Here is a 6,000-nt window from a genome sequence, read left to right on the forward strand (position 1 = left end):
CTCCCTTGGGAAAACGTGCTGGCGCCCCTGACTCCCGGCTACGCTGGAGCTCACCTGCCCCAGCGGATCATTGTCAAAGAGATTTAATCGTGTTACTGACACCTCACCCCGCCTCCTCCCACGAGGTGGCTCAGCGTCCCCGAGGACGCGGAACGTCGCAGCTCCCCGGTGGGCATCCGTCAGCTGCCCTCCCCAGAACCCGCACGCAGTCCGGGATCCCCACGCCTTGCGGGGCGCACCGACCTGCCCTCCCGCGGACCTCCCGCTCCCAAGCCGCGTGGCCCCCAAGCCCGGGGTCCCCGGACCACCCCTCCCTCCGATCCTGCGGCGGGCCCACCCCCGCACCTCTCAGCGGGGCAGACTCAGTCCCCGGACCTCCTGCGCGGCAGCCGGCTCCGAAAACCACCCCCAGGTCATCCCCCGCGCGCTGGCGGCGGATACGGCGGCGGCGGCTGCGATCCGAACGGGCCCCTCCATGCACAGAGCAGGGCAGCAGGAGGGCGCGGCGCCTCGCACGCCGGGGCGGGGACGCAGGGGCGGGCGGGCTGGCTAGCGCGGGGTCCCCGCTCTCCTCGCACCGAGCCGCGCGAGCCGGGCACCCGGGACTCAGGGGAGGGGAGCTGGGGGGGGCGGAGCCACCGGGGCGCGTCCCCGCGGCCGCGCTCCTCTCCGCTCAGGCGCGCGGGCGCGTAACCGGCGGGCTCGGGGCCAGCGAGCAGCACGCGAGGAGCGGGAGGAGGGAACCGGGCCGCAGAGGCCGCAGCGCCCCGCCGGCCCGCGCCCTGCCGGAGGGTGCGCGCGCAGCCTGCCAGATCAGCGGCGGGGGGATGGGCCGTACCAATCTGCGGTGGTGGGGGGGGGGCGCTCCGTCCAGGAGCTTCTCCTCGTCCCCTTCCTGCTTCCTCTACGGGAAAGCGTCCCCAGGAAAGTTGAGTACGGTCTCTGCTTTGGTTTAGGACAGTGAGGCTGAGCGGCCTCAGCAACTCACGGAGACTCCAAGATGCCTGCACTCACTTTCCCCTCACCTTGCTTCCCCGGGAGAGGCGGCATTTCTGGCCCGTCCACAAATGGTCTCCACGCTCCCCTGTTTGCCCGCCCAGGTCCCGCCCCTCGCTCCTCTACCTAAGTTGTGTGTGGAGGCAATGAGTCCAACCCTTCTTTTGGCTCCTACCTGGGCTCTGCCTTCGGATTCCAGCTTCCCGCCGCTTAAGGCTCCTGAGCCTTTTCAGCACTTTCTGTGCGTCCTTTCTTAAGCAGCTGCATCCCGCCGTGCATTCATATACACGCAAGCAGGTAGCAAAACTCAAGAGACTAGGAGAGGCTCAGTGTCACCTGGTGAAACTAACCTGGTCTTTGGTCCCAGAGTCTTCCCACCTCGTCCTTTGGACCTGCCTCGAGTTATTTGATCTCACTGAACTTAAGTTGTTAAACATGAAAAAGGGAAAAATAAATTCTAGTTAAAGGTTGTTGTGAAGCCTAGGTATGATACTTGGTGAAAAGCACCTGACATTCACTGGGCATTTGAGAGCTGTGACTTCTATTACTAGCAGTTCTTTTTTTTTTTTTTTTTTTTTTTTTTTTTTTTTTTTTAACCACTGTCATTACTTGTTAATAGTTTAACTACAAAGGAGTCTAGTGAAAGTTCAAAAACATTCAGTACTGGGATGACTGGCTGGCTCAGTTGGTAGAGTGAGTGACTCTTGATCTCCAGGTTGTGGGTTTGAGTGCATGTTGCGTGGGTGTAGAGATTACTTCAAATCTTTAGGGGTGCCTAGGTGGCTCCGTCTGTCAAGCGTCCAGCTTTGGCTCAGGTCAGGATGTCATGATGGCGGTTAATGGGTTCAAGCCCTGCGCCTGGCTCTGTGCTGACAGCCCAGAGCCTGGAGCCTGCTTCTGATTCTGTGTCTCCTTCTCTCTCTGCCCCTCCCCTACTCACACTCTGTCACTCATGCTCTCTCTCAAAAATAAACATAAAAATAAATAAAACAAAATCTCTGAACACACACACATACGCACACACAACATTCAATAGTGAATTTCAGGAGAAATATGCCAGTCTCCCTTACCTTCTTACTTGAATTTCACAAAGAAATGCTTTGAAAGTGGTAGGGTTCAAACAGTTTAACTTTCTGCTTTTGCTATGTCCAAGATCTTTGTGAAAGCATTAGATCCTATGAAAGTCAGGATAGGAGGCAAAAAAGAAGCTGTGACTCTAGTTTGTGTTCCATTGTCCATGTTTTACTTCAAATCACAAATCGGTATGTTATTAACTTAAGGTATAGTAAATGATTTTTCATTCAGCATATAAATCTTATAAACACTGAGAGAGTTCTGTCTGAATAGAATGGAAGTCTTGCAGATTTCTTGTGACACTCATTAAGAATCGTAGCCATCCCCCACCACTGCAGTTACACTAGAGACACTTACAGGTTCCTCTCTTGGAGCCCATATGACTCTGGGAACCCCCAATCTCACAGTGCCATTTGAATATCACTGTACCTATTATTCCTCATAATCAGGCTGAGAAATAATCATGATGATGTTTATTGATAATGATTACTTTTTCTTCCTTGTTCATAAAGTGGAGAAATCATTTCAGATATAAAATAGTATTTCATAGGGGCATCTGGATGGCTCAGTTGGTTGACCTTCCAACTCTTGATTTCAACTCAGATCATGATCCTGGGGTCATGGGATTGAGCCCCACATCAGCTCTGTACTGAGCATGGACCCTGCTTGGGATTCTCTCTCTCTCTCTCTCTCTCTCTCTCTCTCTCTTTCTCTCTCAAAAAAAAAAAAAGAAAGAAAGAAAGAAAGAAAGAGAAATGAAAAAAGGATTTCACCAATGAATCATATATTTGTTCAGCACTTGCTTTAAAAATGCTAAAAAAAAAAACCAAAAAAACAAACAAACAAACAAAAAAAAAAACAGGGTGGCTCAGTCAGTTAAGCATCCAGCTTGGGCTCAAGTCATGATCTTGCAGCTCATGGGTATGAGCCCTGGGTTGGGCTCTGCACTGACATCTCAGAGTCTGCTGAGGATTCCCTGTCTCCCACTCTCAGTCTCTCTCTCTCCCTCTCACTCAAAATAAATTTTTAAAAAACTTAAAAATACTAAAAACAAAACAAAACAAAACAAATCAAGGGGCAACCAGTCGGTTGACCATCCAACTCTTTTTTTAAACATTTTATTTATTTATTTATTGTGAGAGAGAGCAAGAGGGAGGGACAGAGAGAATGGGGGAGGGGCAGAGGAGGCGGGGAGAGAGAATCCCAAGCAGGCTCTGAGTGTCAGGTGGAGCCCGATGCTGGGCTCTAACCCACACTTGAACCACACGCGTAACCAGCTGAGCCACCCAAGCACCCAGAGCATCTGACTCTTGATTTCATTTCAAGTCATGATCTGATCAAGGGATGGAGCCTTACCTCGGGCTAAAGATTTCTCCCTCTCTCTCCCTCTGCCCCTCTCCCACACTCTCTGTCTCTCTCTCTCTGTCTCTCTCTCTCTCAAATAAAAAAAAAGAAATAAAAATAAAAAATTTAAAAAAATACTTAGTAAGCACCTACTCTATGCCGCTGCTAGGCAAAGAGGTACATGGAGAATTATGACCTAGTCCCCAAAGAGCTCACAATCTAATAGTGATCCAGGTGCATAAATGGGTAAGTACACTGACATGTCTTCAGTATAATTAACAAGGAGCTGTGGAAGCACAGGGCAGTGGTGCTAACAGTGCCTGGAGTTTGGGGGAAGGGGAGGGTGGCTTGTCAAGAAAGGCTTCCTAAAAGAAGTGACTCATGAACTAAGTCTTAAAGGATAGTAGGAGTTGGCCAGGTAAAGGTCAAGGAGTGGAAGGGCAGTTTGGCAGAAGGGACATTATGAATAAAGGCATAGAGGTGAGAAACAAGGCAACCCACTGGATCTTCAAGCTCTTCTCCTTTTTTTTTTTTTTTTTTTTGAGAGCGTGTGAGCAGGCGAGGAGCAGAGAGAGAGAGGGGGACAGAGGATCCAAAGTGGACTCTGCTGACAGCAGAGAGCCTGATGCAGGGCTCAAACTCATGAACCAGGAGATAACGACCTGAGCCAAAGTTGGACACCTAACCAATTGAGCCACCCAGGCGCCCCATAAGCTCTTCTTTGTGGTTGAAGTGTAAGGGGCTAGGTGAGGATTGGTAAATGAAGACACTGCAGAATGAACCCAAAGTCAAATCACAAATCATACCAAGAAGCTGGTACTTTATCCTATAGGCAATGGAGAATCAATGCAGGGTTTTACATGGGAGTGTAATATGGTCAGATTTGTCTTTAGAAACATGACCTAGCATCAGTGATGAGGATGGACTGAGGGAGCCAAGTCTGAGATCAAAAAATTTGGAAGCTTCAGAAGCTGGCTGTCTAGACAGTCCAGTTGGAGCAAGAGACTGAACTGCTCCAGTTGAATCAAGGACAGTAGTAAAGCAAGAGCAGAGAAGAGAGGAGAGAGTCCAGAAACAAGAGGAAAATTTGGCAGGACTTGGAAACTGACTTCATGTGGAAAGTGAAGAAGACAGGGGACTCAAGGATGACAACAGCCTTCTAGCTTGAGTGGATGATAGTCATGCTCCCTACCCCCATGGTACCTGGGAGAAAATAATGCCCAGCAGGAGATATAGGTTTTAGGGAAACAATGATATGTTCAATTTGAGCCTTTTGAATTTGAGGTCCCTGTGGAACCTCCAAGTACAGGTGTCCACAGATTGATAAGTCCAAGCTGGACATATAGATTTGAAAGTCATCAGTATAGAGTATATTTATGTCACAAAAATATTCCCTCAGAAAGAATATGGAACCCTATAAAGTTGTAGCCAAGGGTCAATTTCTAAAACTCTGATAACTAAAGCCCTTGATTATCTTGATGAATTTGGACGGAAGGTTGTTGACTGACTTCAAGGTGTGACACATGAAAAAGATGCTTGAGTAAGGTGGTAAGGGTTTGGAATAACCATTAGGAAAAATGAGAGTTGAAAACTAAAAGTTGAAAATCAATCCCCGGAGTAATGAGTGATGCTGAGAGCCTGGCTAAGGTTGGGGATCATGAATTTGTAGGGGAGGCATCTGCATGATTGTTTGATTTCCTCTATCAAAATTTAACCATTCAGGTGTAAGGGGAAAAGCATAACACTGATCCAAATTTGCAGCTTCACTGGGGGATGTGCAAGAAGGAGAAAAATACATGGTAGTCGTAAGAAAGTAATTTAAATCATCAATCTTTAAATCATCTCTCTTTCCAAAGTGTCAGCTGGAAAAGAATGATAGATTGGAATAAAAGGTCAGACAAAAGAAAAGGAGATTTCCGTGAGGTTGTTACAAGATTGAGGAGTAAAAAAGACAAGAGGTCTTTGGTTATGATTACTCACCATTTCCGAAGCGCAACAATTACGGTGATGATTATAGATCTAGCACGCTACTGGATGCTGGTGGAGGAAATGGTGCAGAGACCTCAGGTCATTATAATTTATGGGATCAGAGCTGGAGACATGGGCAGACATTGAAGAGCCCGAGAGAAATGTTCAAAGAAACACCATGAGCCCAGTGCCCGAGTCCACAATGACTGGGTGGGAAGGTTGATAGATGCTTAAGTGCCATGGATGTACATTCAATGAGTTTTAGGCCTGAATCGGGTGCTTTTATAATACAAAATAGATACTAAAGCTGGTTCTCCAAGAATAACATGATAGACTAAGTAGAGCCAAGCAGACCTATATCAAATTCTGACTCTACCTCATTTGACTTGGTCAAGTTATTTAAACTCTTGGGAGTCTTGTTTTTGCTGGTCATTTGTGAAATAGGGATGATACTAACACCCGACTGAGAGTTGATAATATGACTTCTTTTCATAGGAAGATTAATTGAGCTAATACCTGTGAAATACTAGTTGGCAAAAGCAAACACTGAATAAAATTTAGCTATTATAATAATAATAGTTAATGCTTATCTAGCACTTGTTATGCCAAGTATTATTT

General features: G+C 47.5%; 1 protein-coding gene across 1 annotated transcript in view; it reads right to left on the reverse strand.

The window, feature by feature from the left end:
* Positions 1–580, reverse strand: part of CDON (cell adhesion associated, oncogene regulated) — a 104,440-nt gene extending 103,860 nt beyond the window's left edge. Inside the window, exon 1 of the mRNA XM_047071576.1 lies at positions 346–580. The gene's annotated coding sequence lies outside the window, so the exon portion shown is untranslated. The remainder of the gene's footprint in view (positions 1–345) is intronic.
* Between the last annotated feature and the right edge of the window lie 5,420 nt (positions 581–6,000).

Source organism: Lynx rufus, unplaced genomic scaffold, assembly GCF_022079265.1.
Source record: "Lynx rufus isolate CCGP_SWC_20201006 ecotype Redwood Valley unplaced genomic scaffold, mLynRuf1.p SCAF_9, whole genome shotgun sequence".
NCBI lineage: Eukaryota > Metazoa > Chordata > Mammalia > Carnivora > Felidae > Lynx > Lynx rufus.